We start from the raw sequence: 17276 nt of genomic DNA on the forward strand, positions 1-17276 counted from the left end.
ATGCCCCGGTTGCTAGATTGGAAGCAATTAGAATCTTGCTAACCTATGCTTGTGCCCACAACATTAAGCTCTATCAAATGGATGTTAAGAGTGTATTTCTAAATGGCTATATCAATGAAGAAGTATATGTTGAGCAACCTCCCGGTTTTGAAGATGACAAGAAGCCCAACCATGTATACAAGTTGAAGAAAGCTTTGTATAGCTTGAAGCAAGCACCTAGAGCATAGTATAAGAGATTGAGGGACTTCCTACTCTCTAAAGGGTTCATGATGGGCAAGGTTGACACCACTCTCTTCATCAAGAAGATTGGAAAAGATTTGTTTGTGTTGCAAATCTATGTTGATGACATCATATTTAGATCAACCAATCAAGATTTTTGTGAGAAGTTTGGAAAGATGATGGCTAATGAGTTTAAGATGTCCATGATTGGAGAGTTAAGTTACTTCCTTGGTCTTCAAATCAAGCAATTGAAGAATGGTACATTTATGAGTCAAGGCAAGTATATCAAGGATATGATCAAGAAGTTTAGCATGAGTGATAGCAAAGCTATTAGCACACCAATGGGAACAAATGGCAACTTAGATAGTGATGCAAGTGGAAATATGGTGGATCAAAAATTGTATCAGTCTATGATTGGAAGCCTACTCTATGTGACCACATCAAGGCCGGATGTCATGTTTAGTGTATGCATGTGTGCAAGATTTCAAGCCTCACCAAGAGAAAGTCATTTGAAAGCTACAAAGAGAATATTGAGGTACTTGAAGCATACACCAAATGTTGGTTTATGGTATTCCAAAGGAGCAAAGTTTGAGCTAGTTGGTTACTCCGACTTGGATTATGCGGGATGCAAGGTTGAAAGGAAGAGCACCTCGGGCACATGTCAATTGTTGGGAAGATCACTTGTTTCATGGTCATCAAAGAAGCAAAATAGTGTTGCATTATCAACCGCCGAAGCCGAATACATATCCACCGGTAGTTGTTGTGCACAAATACTTTGGATGAAGGCCACTTTGAGTGATTTTGGAATCAAGTTCAAGAAGGTGCCATTGCTATGTGATAATGAGAGTGCAATCAAATTGACCAACAATCCGGTTCAACATGCAAGAACAAAGCACATTGATATCCGCCATCATTTCATAAGAGATCACCAACAAAAAGGTGACATTTATATTGAGAATGTAGGCTCCGAAGATCAACTTGCTAATATATTCACCAAGCCATTAGATGAGAAAAGGTTTTGCAAGCTAAGGAATGAGTTGAACATATTGGATTTCTCAAATATGTGTTGATGTACCCCCACTCATATGACATGCCTCTTCTTTGAGCAATCCAAGGTAAAAGTTGATTAGCATGACATACATCTTTGCTAAGTACATGATTAGTACATCTAGTCACATTTTCAATTTTATTAAGACCTTTCAAGTGGTTCTATTTTATTAGGCTCATTCATGAAAATCAAATGATTTTGATGTCTATATGGTATCACTATTGCTTCTATGCTTGACTTGATCTAGTGGTAGCATATGACATGTTTATGGGCTTGTAAACCTAGTGTTTAATCTAGAAAATGAGCTCTAAGTGTTTAACTCAACATGGTACAAGATAACCCTTATTTAGAAGTGTGAAGAAGCTTGTCCTTGGATCAAACCGAGTTAAATATCTTTGGTAAATGATCTAGATTGGACCAAATTTGGGAAAATAATCCTCACCCCATTGATTGACATTGATAATCTCTACCTATCTAAAATTTAAGCCTTTATGGTCATTGATGACAAAGGGGGAGAGAAACAAAGATATATGTGATAAGGGGGAGAAATAACAAAGATATTAGTACATGGGAGAAAGACAAAAGATATATTAGTGTACTAAGATGGTGAAAAGACAACAAAGGGGAGAACTTGACATAAGTGGAGATCTATGACAAAGGAAAGGGATCAATTAAAATCTTGAGCATACAAGTAGGGGGAGCAAACTTATGAACTTGTATGGTGCATTTGAATGTGCATTTCATATGTTTGCTTGCATGGCATAAGTTTTAAATTTCAACATCCATGCTTGTGTGATGTATGCTAGTTGTAAGATTGAATGATGAAATGAAATCACTAGATAACTTTCATTTCCAAATAAGTTTTTACAAGTGGTATCTTTTCAAAGTTTGTTTCCAAGTGATATAGTGCTAACCATGGTGCTAAGGATGGTATAATGGTGCACTCCGATTGGTATCACGCTTCAAAGGTCCATCTTTTACACCTTAGCATCATTTGGTAGACAATGTCTCCTATATTTCCTATCTAAGCATATGTGCAAGCTACAATCCAAACTCTTAGCACATATGTAGGGGGAGCAATTGCTACCATTTGGGGTTCATGAAACTTGTCCATATCCTTTTGCACGTGGTAAATATGCTTGGACAAGCAACATGGATTCAATTGAATTTTAATTTATATCTTTGTGAAAGGGTTGTCATCAATTACCAAAAAGGAGGAGATTGAAAGCTCTAGTTTGGTTTTGGTGAATTGATGAAACCCTAAGTGCTAACCTAGTTTATCAAGTGATCATGAGATAGGCAGCACATTCCAAGTGGTGAAGCAAATGAAAATCATGGCATGAAGATGGCGACGCTATGGTGATGATCGAGTGCTTGGACTTGAAAAGAAGAAAGAGAAAAACAAAAAGCTCGAGGCAAAGGTATAAATTGTAGGAGCTATTTTGTTTTGGTGATCAAGACACTTAGAGAGTGTGATCATATTTAGGTTTAATAGCTGTACTATTAAGAGGGGTGAAACTCGTATCAAAATGCGGTTATCAAAGTGCCACTAGATGCTCTAACTCATTGCATATGCATTTAGGATCTAGTGAAATGCTAACACCCTTGAAAATGTTTGTGAAAATATGCTAACATATGTGCACAAGATGATAAACTTGGTGGTTGGCACATTTGAGCAAGGGTGAAGTAGTTAGAGGTGAAAAGGAGTTAGTCTCGCTGGTCACAAGGTGACCGAACGCTGGTCTCTGAGGAACCAACACGTCTGGTCAGTTGTAACAGCGAAGATGCTGGCGTCGGTCAATCGACCGGACGCTGGGTCATGGATTGACCGGACGTTGAGGTCCAGGGTCCGGTCCTGTTGTCGGGCAGCGCACAGAAGCTAGGGTCTCTGACCAGACGCTGGCAGGGTCCGGTCGTGCATGACCGGACGCGTTCGGTGGGCAAAATGCATTTCTGGAACCTTACTGGAAATGACCGGACGCTGGTGGCTCAACATCCGGTCAGTTATAGCGCAGCGTCCGATCAACTCAAGTGACCATTGAGATCAGGACACATGGCTTTCGTTAGGCGACCGGACGCTGAGGTCCAGCGTCCGATCAACATGACCGGAGCATCCGGTCAGCCCGTGTTGTGCCCAGTGAAGGGGTACAACGGCTCTATTTTGTGGGGGCTTCTATTTAAGCCCCATGGCCAGTTCAAGCTCACTCCCTTGGCCATTTGCATTGACATAGCAACCTTGTGAGCTTAGCCAAAGCCCTTCCACTCATCTCCATCATTGATTCATCATCTTTGTGAGATTGGGAGAGAATCCAAGTGCATTGCTTGAGTGTTTGCATCTAGATGCACTTGGTATTCGTGTTTTGCTGCGGGATTCGCTTGTTACTCTTGGTGGTTGCCGCCACCTAGATGGCTTGGAGCAGCGAGGATCGTTGAGCGAAAGGTGGTGATTGTCTCTGGCTCCGATCGTGGTGATTGTGAGGGGTTCTTGACCTTTCCTCGGTGGAGCACCAAAAGGTACTTGTCGATACGGGACCCATGGGATACCCCACAAGGAGGAGAGAAGATCTAGTCTAACTAGGATTCTTTCCATGAAATCTTAGTAGTATTATTATTTTGTAATCCTACTAGAAACTCTCATTATAAACCGACTAGGACTCTGACCTCCTGACTATATAAAGGAGGGCGGGGTTCCTGGGAGAAAGGACACTAGACAAATAATCCAACACAAAGGCTAACGCTAACTGGACGTAGGGCTATTACTTGATCACGATCGAGGGTCCAAACCAGGATAAATTGACTGTCTCTTACGTTTACCGTCAAGTTATGCTTATGCCAAAGCCCGAACAAACTGCCTCGGGTACCCCCATGGTAGGCTATCGGTGGTGAAACATCGACAGCTGGCGCGCCAGGTAGGGGTGTTTGGCGAATTTGTATCCGAGAGCTCGACGGACCTCGACAACATGATCTTCTCGATGGGATCAACCTTTATCTTTGGTTCATGGATCTACGAGGCAAGCGACGATGGCAAGCTCCAAAGCCATCTCCTCAAAGATTCGGATCTCCTTGAAGACCTTTCTATTTTGGCGACTACGACAGATCAACTCGCTGGAAGATTCGCGCAGCTCGTGATGTCTGATCCAACTCAGATTTCGTGGCTTTGCTCATCCGACTCAAACTTAGGCTCTGCATCCAAGATGGAGTCTTTACTGAGTTCTTTCGAGAAACCAAGTTCTTTTCCGATGGGGCTCTAGAACACGGCCTCGGCCTATCAAGAAAACAACTCGGAGTACACTCAGAGTCCTTTCAAGAAGTTGGGTCCTTTTCCGTTCGGACTCCACAACATGGCAAAATCTTATAAGGCATGGCCCGAAGGATCCCTCGATCCGGTGCTTAGAATGCCACTAAAAGGAGCTCAGGAAGGTCTCGTACTAACTATAACATCTTAAGACTACATCATCCACTGGCCAGCGGTACCCGACTGGCCACTGGACAACAGCAGCAATTCTACCCTACCAAGAAGGAGACTCGATCTGCGACCTTGAGGCCTCTACTAAAGTTATCAACAACTTCGACAGTGTGGAAACCAATGCCGATAACAGAACAATTTACGCATGAGAAGTATTCATGGTTCGCCGTCCTCGATCACCATTGCTCCCCCTAGAAGCACCCAACATCAGGTCATCGGATGAATCTAAGTCCAACATATCACCCTTTATCCAGGGGCACGATGGTGAGACCGAGAATCAGAAGCAAGCCAGAGAAAGAAGAAACAAATTGAAACAAGGACACCAACGCCGTGCTAGGCAGCACAAGAAAGCTTGGATCAAATATGAGTCAGATCTGGCTAAGTATGATAGAAGAAAATTAGAACAAGAAGTCGAAGAAAGACGCACGACGAATACACCCTACAATAGGATCCGAGAAGCACTAGAAGAACTCGTAGGACATCACTTCCTAGTGAAAAACAAGAACAGCTCCAGGACCTTCTCCGGTCAGCAGCCCTAAGGACGCACGATGGAAGGACCCGCTCAAGACTACCTGCTAGGTCAACATCTCATAGGAAGGAAGATCAAAATCAAAGGAAGTCCGCTTTCAAGATACTTGGACCAAGTGGAAGTCACAATAGAGAAAGTAGAAGGGACCATAGTCAAAACTACCGAATCGAACAACCAAGGAAGATCAGAAGTGAAGCACCCATTCAGACATCCCTGTAGAACTACTCTCACCAAAACGACAGTTGGCAGGAAGGAGGTGCTGAATCAGAATACAAAGAAGCCAGAATGCATGATAGATTCCCCTATTTTACAAACAGACTTGCTTTAATACGACTATCTCACAAGTTCAAGCCGTCCAACCACTCTAAATATAATGGTAAGATAGAACCAAAGCAGTGGCTTAGGATTTACTTGCAATCGATTAAACTAGCCAGAGGAGACGACGATATCAAGACCTTGTTTTTCCCATGGCCCTAGAAACCATGCCCCTCCAATGGTTCGACAAATTAAATCCAGGGTCAATAAGAAATTAGGACGACTTGCAAAGAGTTTTTTGTGAAAATTTCACGGGTATCATTACGCACCCCATCACCCACGTAGAATTAAAAGGACTCAAGCAGAAAAGGGGCAAAAGTCTTAGAGATTACTATCGACGATTTGGCAAACTACGTGCTCAAGTATATGACATCATCGAATGAGAAGTAATCGAAGCTTTCTCTCACGGAATCATGGCTAGGTGGCAATTTCAGGACTTCTGCAAAAAAAAATCCGAGAAACAATGAAGAATTCAGACGCACAGTAGAAAAGATGATTACTGTAGAGGAGAAGACACGAGAAAGGTTCTAGGATAGAAACAACCGAGATAACCCGGACAAGCAAAATCATCGAAACATCAGACATCAGGAAAGAAAACGTGGACAAGACAACACCGTAGCGGTGGCTGACAAATCAAAGAAGTTTTCCAAACCCAAAAGGTATGACGACATTGAAAACATGCATTGCGTCTGGCACCCTAAAGGAAATCACACCATCGGAAATTGCTACACCTTCAATGATCGATACACAAGAAAAGATAATAAGGTAAACACTAAAGAAGACAATCAGAAAAAAGACGAAGACAACCACGAAGACAAGGGATTCTAAAAATCTAGGGGGATAGTAGCAGTGATCTTCGCTGGGGCCCCAGATTCCAGAAGCAAACATCAAGAAACGCTAGCTCTATAAACCATCATGGCAGCAAAATCAGCTACTCCAAGATATCTCAATTGGTCACAATATCCAATCCAGTTTTCAAGAGAGGACCAATGGACTAGCATAGGAAATGCATGCCATTACCCACTGGTTCTAGAGCCAACTATCGCCGGTATGACTGTCACAAAAGTACTAATCGATGGGAGAGCTGGACTCAACATTATTTTTTCAGAAATGCTAAGGAAGATGGGACTACAACTCGCTGGGATGATTACACCAACGAGCACCCCTTTTTATGGGATAGTACCCGGCAAGGCAGCCATGCCACTTGGACAAATCACTCTACCGATTACTTTTGGAACTCCCTCAAACTACCGAACAGAGTTCATTAAGTTTGAAGTTGTAGACTTTGATTCATCATATCACGCAATCCTCGGGCGCCCAACACTAGCAAAATTCATGGCGATACCGCATTACCCGTACCTGTTGCTTAAGATGCCAGGGCCTAACGGTGTCCTTTCCCTTCGAAGTGATTTGAAGCGTGCTTTTGACTGCGACGTTCAGGCAATTCAAATTGCAGCAAAAGCGCAAGCCACCAATGGTAGAAAAGAAATAGCCACTATTGCCGCAGAAATGAGCCCAGAAGAACTAGAGATACCATCTAAAAAGCCCAGCATCCCCGCACCACCAAAAGAAGCCGACGTCAAGCAAATCGACCTGGGCACTAGTGATCCCTCCAAAATGGCAACCATTAGCGCCCATCTCTCGGCAAAATAGGAACTCGTGCTCACCAACTTTCTTCGGGACAACAAAGATATCTTCGCTTAGAAGCCAGCCAACATGCCAGGTGTCCCAAGAGAGTTGGCTGAGCATAGAATCGATATCAATGAAGGCTCCAAGCCTATGAAGCAACAGCTACGACGATTCTCACCCAACAAGAAGGCAGCAATTAAAAAAGAAATCACAAAGCTAATGGCAGCTGGATTCATCAAAGAAATCCTTCATCTAGATTGGCTAGCAAACCCAGTTCTAGTACAAAAAAGAATACGGACGAGTGGCGCATGTGCATCGACTACACAGATCTCAACAAACACTACCCGAAAGATCCATTCGGGCTACCACGCATTGATCAGATAGTTGATTCAACAGCAGGATCTGCCCTATTATCCTTTCTTGATTGCTATTCAGGATATCACCAGATTGCATTAAAGGAACAAGACCAGAGCAAGACATCTTTCATCACTCCGTTCGGTACCTACTGCTACAAGACCATGTCGTTTGGACTCAATAATGCTGGCGCCACATACCAAAGAGCTATCCAAACGTGCCTTGGTGATCAGATCGACGAAAACGTAGAGGCATACATGGATGACGTAGTAGTAAAAACAAAGAACCCAGACACACTAATTGAAGACTTAAAGCAAACCTTCAAAAACCTGAAAAGGTGGAGGTGGAAATTGAACCCAAACAAGTGTGTATTCGGAGTTCCTTCAGGACAATTACTCGGATTCTTTATCAGTCATCGTGGAATCGAAGCCAGTGCCAAGCAAATTCGAGCCATAACAGAAATGGGCCCTCCTCAAAGTGTCAAAGATGTGCAGAAACTAACAGGCTGCATGGCGGCCCTCAATCGTTTCATATCAAGACTCGGCGAAAAAAGGTTACCTTTCTTTACACTACTAAAGAAGACAGACAAGTTCGAGTGGACATAAGAAGCCAATGAAGCTTTCAAAAGACTTAAGGCATACCTCACCTCCTCGCCCGTTCTCACACCTCCAAAGAAATACGAAGACATGATGCTGTACATTGCGGCAACTTCTACTGTGATTAGCATAGCGATAGTCGTAGAAAGAGAAGAAGGGCACATATATAAAGTACAATGCCTAGTATACTACATCAGCGAAGTACTGTCAGAATCAAAAATTCGGTACCCACATGTGCAAAAACTACTCTACGCCCTCCTGATCACTTCACGCAAGCTTTGCCACTATTTTGAAAGCCACAAGATTACCGTGGTAACAGATTTCCCACTCGAAGACATCCTACACAATAGAGATGCAACAGGGCGCATATCTAAGTGGACAGTTGAGCTTGGTGCTCTCAATATCGATTTCACCCCACGGAAAGCAATTAAATCTCAAGCCCTTGCCGATTTTGTTGCTGAGTGGACAGAAATTCAACAACCTATGTCAAATATCATCCTTGACCATTGGAAGATGTACTTTGATGGATTGCTCAAGCTAGGCAGAGCCGATGCAGGTGTTATCTTCATTTCTCTAGAAGGAAAACAACTCAAGTATGTCCTTCAGATATTATGGCAAGCTACAAACAATGAAGTAGAATACGAAGCCCTCATCCACAGACTCCGAGTAGCAATTACCCTTAGAATCAAGTGATTACTCGTATACGGCGATTCGACAGTAGTCATCAACCAAGTCAACAAAGATTGGGACTGCACCAAAGAAAACATGGGCGCTTACTGTGCTGAGATACGAAAACTCAAAAAACATTTTCAAGGATTGGAAATTCTACATGTCCTGTGCGATTCTAATATTGCAGTAGATGTCCTCGCCAAGCTCAGACCGGACAGGGCGAAGGTCCCACCCGGCGTATTCATAGAGGAGTTATCAGCTCCCTCTATCAAACAACCTAGTGAGATAACCCCTGAACTCCTAGCTAAAAGCACCCAGATTTTGGTAATCATCACCTCATGGACCCAGGTTTTTATCGATTATATCAAAGAGAATAAGTTGCCAGCAGATAAAGCAGAGCCTACCCGAGTTGTTCGTAGAAGCAAGAACTACGTCCTAGTAGGGGACAAGCTGTATAGAAGAGCCGCATCATCAGGAGTACTCCTAAAATGTGTCTCGTTTGAAAAAGGCAAAGAGATCTTAGACGAAATACACTCAGGTTGCTGTGGAAATCATGCTGCTTCAAGAATACTAGTCGGCAAAGCATTCTGCACCGGATTCTACTGGCCAACCGCTTTGAAAGATGTAGAAGAACTCATTAGAAAATGCAAAGGTTGTCAAATGTTCGCAATACAAGCTCATGTACCAGCTCACAATCTCATATGCATCTGTCGATGGGGAACCCTACAGGCCCCCCATGGACCATACTGCAGGGAGGTAGACCTTGGTAACAAGGCCTACAACCCAATCGCCAAGAAGAACATGGAGCAAAGCAACGTGCAAAACCAAAACTCCAACGCAAACTATACAAGGAAAGGCGCCCGAAGCATAGCTTAGGACTCTGACCTTGTATCCGAATAGGACACAAACAACGCCTCTCAGCGCCTGGACTATAAAGGGCTGGTGAGAGTACCCATTGTAAGAGGAGAACGTATACCCGATACTCAAAGCAATACAACGCAAATAGGCTAACGCCAAAATTGGACATAAGGTCATTACTCGACCAAGTCGAGGGCCTAAACTAGTATAAATCGTGAGTCTCTTTGCGTAACCGCCGAATTCCGCTATTCACCAAAGCCTGAACAACTGTCCTGGGTACCCCCGTGGCAGGCTATCGGTGGTAAAACATCGACAGCTGGCGCACCAGGTAGGGGCTTTCGATGAATTTTTTCTCGAGAGTTCGGCGGACCTCAACCTCAAGATGACCTTTTCGGTGGGAACAACCTTTGTCTTCGGATCCTGGATCTGCAAGGCTGACAGCGATGGCAAGCTTCGTACCCATCTTCGAGAAGAAAAAGATTTCGATGACGAAGTTCAATACAAACTCACCGAGAAGATGACGAAACTCTCAACTTCGGATACAACTCAGAATAAGGAAGAAAGCGGATACGAAACCGACTTTGAAAAAGAGATACAACCCGATTCCAAGACAATCTTCATGGCACAAGAACCAAGCCTAATTGGACTCAGAGACACAACAACAATCGCGAAGGGATATGACCCAAACAACTCAAAGAAGAACTTGGGAACTTACAGACTACGCAACGTGGTATCAGTCTATCAACACTTTACCCAAAACAAGATGAACTCAGCAAGAAGAATACTCCTGGAGGGAGCACAAGAAGGGATGATCATGACAGTGACCCCATAAGATTGTGTGGTGCATTGACCAGGTTCTTTCACCTCAAGCAAAGTCCAGACTAGCACGTGCGTTGAAGAACTACCTTATCAAGAGGGAAAAGAACTCGGATCTAGTTTAGAAGCTACAGACAACTCAACCAAACAAAGGATGGAATACCATACAAGAAGAGCTCAGAAGAGGTATACTGTATGCATGGCGGAGTAGTTAGAACAACCTTTGGAACCACCACAGATACCAGATATAAAATCTTCAGACGAATCAGAAGGCAACATCTCGCCAGATAAGAAAAGCGACAGCAACGAAAATGATGAGCAAAGACTAGCAAGGCTAAAGAAAAACAAATTGAAAGCTGGAAGGAGGAACTGGGCTAAACAAAGGAAGCAAGTCTAGAATAAATATAAAGCGGAGCTAACGGAATACAACAGAAAGAAGGCAGAAAAAGAAGCCACAAAAAATACAAAAGGAAAAGAATTGAAGAATTAACAAAGGAGTTGTACACCCTCACGAATAACAGGAAAGCAAAGGAAGACAAGAAGAAAGAAGTAGGGGGATCAGAAAAACAACTCGGTGAAGAAATTCCACAGGAGCCACAAAGGGAGTAGCCACCCAAAAAATCAAATTTTCAAAGGATAGGACTAGTAGAAAGTGCTGATATCAATGGAAGGAAGGAACACTACTCAAAGCAACAAGAAAGAGACAAACCAAAATTGAGCCAACGCTACTAAGAAATATCAAGAAGATTTGACAAAGAAGATGACTACAGAGAGTCTGAGTTAAAAGAAGACAGGTCTTATTACAGAAGGGCAAGATCGCCAGATTATGGAAGAACGGAATCATATGACAGATTCCCTTGTTTCGTAGGAAGACTACAAACTTTAAAGCTACCGCACAAGTTTAAACCAGTAAATCATTCCAAGTATGATGGCAAAGTCGAACCAAGACAATGGCTAAGGGTTTACTCCCAATCTATTGAATTAGCTGGAGGAGACGATGACATCAAGGCTCTATTCTTCCCAATGGCCCTCAAAGCAATGCCGCTACAATGGTTTGACAAATTGAGGCCAAGATCAATCAGGTATTGGGAAGACTTGCAAGAAGCTTTCTACAACAACTTCCCAGGCATTATTACCCATCCAATGACTGCAGCCGAATTGAAAGGAGTAAAGCAAAGGAGAGGAGAAAGTCTAAGGGAATACTATAGAAGATTTGGAGAATTCAGGGCTCAAGTCCACGACATTACTGATAGGGAGGTGATAGAGGCCTTTGTAGAAGGAATCTGGGCAAACTGGCAATACAAGGACTATTTCAATGAGAACCCAAGAACAAATGAAGACTTCAAGAGGGTTGTTGAGAAGCTAATTTCATCAGAAGAAAGAACTCAGCACAGATTTGCTAGGGACAACCCAGAGAATAGAAGACCTAATTACAGACAGCAAGACAAAAGACCAAGGTAGGACAATATGGTGGCAACCACAGACAACAAAAGAAGATACAATGGCAACAGCAATGGTAGCAATCACAATGGCAACTACAACAATAACAACAATCGTAACAACAGCGGATACAACAGTAATAGCAACTATCAGAGTAACAACTACCGAGGAAGAGCGCCGGAAAACATAGAAAACATGCCATGACACATACACCTAGGGGCCAGACACAAGTTAGTTGAATGCAGCACTTTTCAGCGGCAATTCATGAAGAGAGAAAACAGGAATCAAAACAACTCGGAGCCAAAGCAAGAAGAATCCAAGAAGGAGGAAAAGAGAGCTGAAGGAGATTATCAAGAACCCCAACGCCAATTAGCGATGATATTTTCAGGTGTTCCTAACACACGAAGCAAAAGACAAGAGAAACTAGCTCACAGAGCCATCATGGCAGCTGAACCAACCATCCCAAGATATCTAGATTGGTCAGAGTACCCCATCCACTTCACAAGAGAAGACCAATGGACCAGTGCAGTAAACACAGGGTGCTACCCACTGGTACTGGGTCCGACTATCGCAGGAGTAGTAGTAACTAAAGTACTCATCGATGGAGGAGCCGAACTTAACATAATTTTCACAGATACTCTCAAAAGGATGAATCTGGATTATGAAGGTCTAATGACACCCACAAGCACACCATTCTATGGAATAGTACCTAGTAGAGCAGCTATGCCCCTCGGACAGATAACCCTACCCGTCACCTTTGGCACACCAGACAAATACCAGACGGAATTCATCAAATTCGAAGTTGTAGACTTTGAATCATGCTACCACGCAATACTTGGGAGACCAGCTTTAACAAAATACATGGCAGTACCACATTATCCATACCTACTGCTCAAGATGCCAACAACAAAGGGTGTATTATCATTAAAAGGAGATCTAAAGAAAGCACATGATTGCGATGTACAAGCAGTACAAATATCTGAAAGATTACAAGATATAAAGGAAGGAAAGGAGATTGCAATGCTGGCCAACGAAATGAACCCAGATGAGATTAAGATACCGGCTAAGAAGTCAAGCAACTTCACACCACCAAAAGAAGCCGCTACCAAGACTATTGACCTACTGACTGGTGATCCGGAGAAGATGGTAATCATCAGTGCAAATCTCGACCCCAAATAGGAACTCACGCTCACAAACTTTCTTCGGGACAACAAAGATATTTTCGCTTGGAAGCCAGCAGACATGCCAGGGGTCCCAAGGGAGTTGGCTGAGCACATAATAGATGTGAACAAAGGGTCCAAACCTGTCAAGCAGAAGTTACGAAGATTCGCTCCAGACAGAAAAGCAGCAATCAAAAAAGAGATCACCAAGCTCATGGCAGTAGGATTCATCAGAGAAATAATCAACCCGGATTGGCTTGCCAACCCGGTCCTAGTAGAGAAGAAGAATTCAAAAGAATGGCGCATGTGCATCGACTATACAGACCTCAATAAACATTGCTCAAAAGATCCATATGTCCCACCAAGGATTGATCAAATCATCGACTCGACAGCAGGATCAGCTCTGTTATCCTTTCTAGATTGCTATTCAGGCTATCATCAAATATCCTTAAGAGAAGAAGACCAAAGCAAGACTTCGTTCATTACACCCTTTGGGGCATATTGCTATAAATCAATGCCTTTTGGGCTAAAAAATGCAGGGGCAACATATCAAAGAGCAATTCAAACTTGCTTGGGGAGTCAAGTCGGAAGAAATGCAGAAGCATACATTGATGATGTAGTAATCAAGACAAAAAAACCTGGATCATTGATAGAAGACCTCGAGGAGACTTTCAAGAATCTAAAAGCATGGTAGTGGAAGCTAAACCCCACAAAGTGTGTTTTTGGGGTACCATCAGGACAACTACTCGGGTTTCTAGTCAGTAACCGAAGAATTGAAGCAAGTACAAAGCAGGTTAAAGCCATCATGGATATGAAACCTCCAAAAAAAGTTAAAGACATACAGAAGCTTACAGGATGCATGGCAGCACTCAACAGATTCATCTCCCGACTAGGAGAAAAAGGGCTACCTTTCTTCAAATTATTGAAAAAGGTAGGAAATTTTGAATAGACAGAAGAGGCAGAAGAAGCATTCCAAAAGTTAAAAGAATACTTGGCATCATCACCAGTAATGACACCACCAAAAGACAAAGAGGACATGATGCTATACATTACAGCAACCAAGAATGTTGTTAGCACAACAATTGTGGTTGAGAGAGAAGAACCCGGACACGCATACAAAATGCAAAGACCAGTCTATTACATAAGCGAAGTACTAATAGAATCAAAAGTGAGATACCCACACATGCAAAAACTAGTTTATGCAGTGTTGATATCATTAAGAAAGCTGAGACATTATTTCCATAAACACAAGATTACAGTGGTAACCAATTTTCCACTTCAAGACATTCTACGCAACAAAGATGCAACAGGTCGGATATTAAAATGGGCAGTAGAACTCGGTGCTCTCAACCTAGACTTCAAACCAAGAACAGCAATCAAATCTCAAGCATTATCCGACTTCATTGCTGAATGGACAGAAATTGGTCAAAAAGAACCTGAACCAATACTTGATCATTTGAAAATGTATTTTGATGGTTCCCTAAAGTTAGGAGGAGCTGGAGTAAGAGTACTATTCATATCACCAGAAGAGAGACAGTTAAAATATGCGCTACAAATACTTTGGTAGGCAACTAACAATGAGGCAGAATACGAAGCATTAATACACAGTCTAAGAGTTGCAAGCTCGCTTGGGATCAAAAGACTACTTGTCTACGGTGATTCAGCTATAGTAATCAATCAAGTCAACAAGGATTGAGATTGTACAAAAGATAATATGGATGCGTACTGTGCAGAAGTCAGAAAATTGGAGAAAATTTTCCAAGGACTCGAAATCCATCATGTACTAAGAGATTCCAACGTTGCAGCAGATGTGCTAGCCAAATTAGGATCAGATAGAGCAAAAGTACCACCCGATATATTTGTGGAAGAACTCACAGCCCCATCCATCAAATAACTCAGAAACATAGAAAAAAAGAAGGAGACAACAGATCCAATGAAAATAGATCAAGCAGAAGAACCAGACCAGTCAAGACAAATCATGGTCATACAAAGTGATTGGAGACAAACATACATTGATTTTATCAAAGAGAAGAAACTACCCGAAGACAAAGCAGAAGCAACTTGGGTTGTACGAAGAAGCAAAAACTACGTTCTGGTGGGGGATAAACTATACAAAAGAGCAGCATCATCAGGAGTACTGCTTAAATGTGTTCCGACAGATAAATGAAAGGAAATCTTGGACGAAATCCACTCAGGATGCTGTGGAAATCATGTAGCCTCTAGGACACTAGTCGGCAAAGCATTCAGAACCGGTTTCTATTGGCCAACAGCACTCAAAGATGCAGAAGAGCTCATCAGAACATGCAAGAATTACCAAATGTTTGCTAGGCAATCACATATGCCGGCTCACAACTTAATATGCATACCGCTGGCTTGGCCATTCTCATGCTGGGGGCTGGATCAAGTCGGACCACTCAAAAAAGCAAAAGGAGGCTACGAATACATATTTGTGGCAATCGACAAATTTACAAAGTGGATTGAATACAAACCTTTGGTCAAATACAGTGCAGAAAAGATAGTGGAATTCATACAAGACATCATAGGTTCGGCCTGCCCAACAGAATAATCAAAGATCTTGGTTCACCATTTACAGCAAGAGAATTCTAATACTGGGCAAGAGATTGTGGGATAGAAATCGACTTTGCATCAGTAGCACACCCGCAGGCCAATGGACAAGTCAAAAGAGCAAATGGACTCATATTACAAGGTTTAAAATCAAGATTATATGAAGATTTGAAAGATTATGGTGGAAAATGGATCGACGAATTACCGAAAGTAGTATGGGGTCTAAGAACCCAGATCAGCAGAGCAACTGGATACTCACCGTTCTTTCTGGTATATGGATCAGAGGCAGTACTACCAGCCGACTTAATATGGCTGTCTCCAAGAATAGAACAATATGAAGAAGGCGAAGCAGAAGAAACAAGGCGGTTAGAAATTGATTCAATAGAAGAAATAAGAGACAATGTGATCATACAAAATGCAAGATATCAGCAAGGGTTACGAAGACATTATGACAAAAGTAATCAACCCTGATCACTAAAGCCAGGGGACTCAGTGCTACGACTAATCTAGAAGAAAGATGGACGACACAAACTACTCAGTCCATGGGAAGGACCCTTCATCGTGAAGACAGTAACAGCCTGCAAAGATGAGTCGTGCACCTTCTTAGCCTCAAGCACCTTAGCATTGAGGGTGGACTCCATCAGAGCATGCTACGCCTTCTCATAAGTCAGGACAACTTCAGTTCGAGCCAGCTCATCTTCTTTTCTTTTTCAAATTGGCTTCAGCAATGGCAGTAAATTGTGCCTCATGAGGACCGAACAAGACATCCTAATCTTGAAATAAAGACTGCAAAGCAAAAATATGTGAGACAGCAGCAGAAAAAACCAATATCGAAAGTTAAAAAGAACTTGAATACCTTGAGTTTGGCGCCATACGCGCCCAAGAAATTCTCCCACAAAGAAACCAACTCAGACAGCTGCTCAACACGACCGAGTTGGACCAACTCCTCCCCACCTTGAGTTAACAGGAGAGTACTTGGAGTAGAAGTCAAAGGCTGGCCGGCACTAGAAGTACCAGCAGCATCCACAGTAGCAACAAACAAAGGATTATTATCAGCCAGCTCCCTATTCAATGCATCCTCCCGAGCAGCTGCTTTGAGGTTGTCCAACAGGGACAACCTAGCCGGCAGAATAGGAGCAGCAAAAGGGCTGCCTAAGTTCACTTCAACTCGGTGCTCCATTGGAGGAGACACCGGAGTTCCAATAGCCTCCTCCTCAACACGCAGAGCAGGAGAGGCAATACGTGGAAGAGAAGCTACAAAGAAAACAACCCGTCAGACAGAAAAGAAAAAACCAAGAAAGCAAGCATAAACAGGAAAATAACTTACCAGCAGTAAAATCTTGTAGAGGTCCACCAGCATCAAGAGCCAGGGAAGAAGAAGTATCCTCCGATGGCCTACATTCGAAAAAAGAGCTCGGGCCAGTCAGAGACAAAAGCAAAAATGACAAATCAGAAGACAAGATAAATATACTTACTTGATAACCTTCTTAAAGTTTCCAGCCACCCCTGAGAAGCCAAGATTCGGGAGAGGCACATCGAACAAATCATCCTCAACCACCTCAAAGGAGGGGACTGGGAGGGCCTCTAGGATAGAAGTAGATACAACTATCAC

This window comes from Miscanthus floridulus, chromosome 2 (assembly GCF_019320115.1).
Source record: "Miscanthus floridulus cultivar M001 chromosome 2, ASM1932011v1, whole genome shotgun sequence".
Taxonomy (NCBI): Eukaryota; Viridiplantae; Streptophyta; class Magnoliopsida; order Poales; family Poaceae; genus Miscanthus; species Miscanthus floridulus.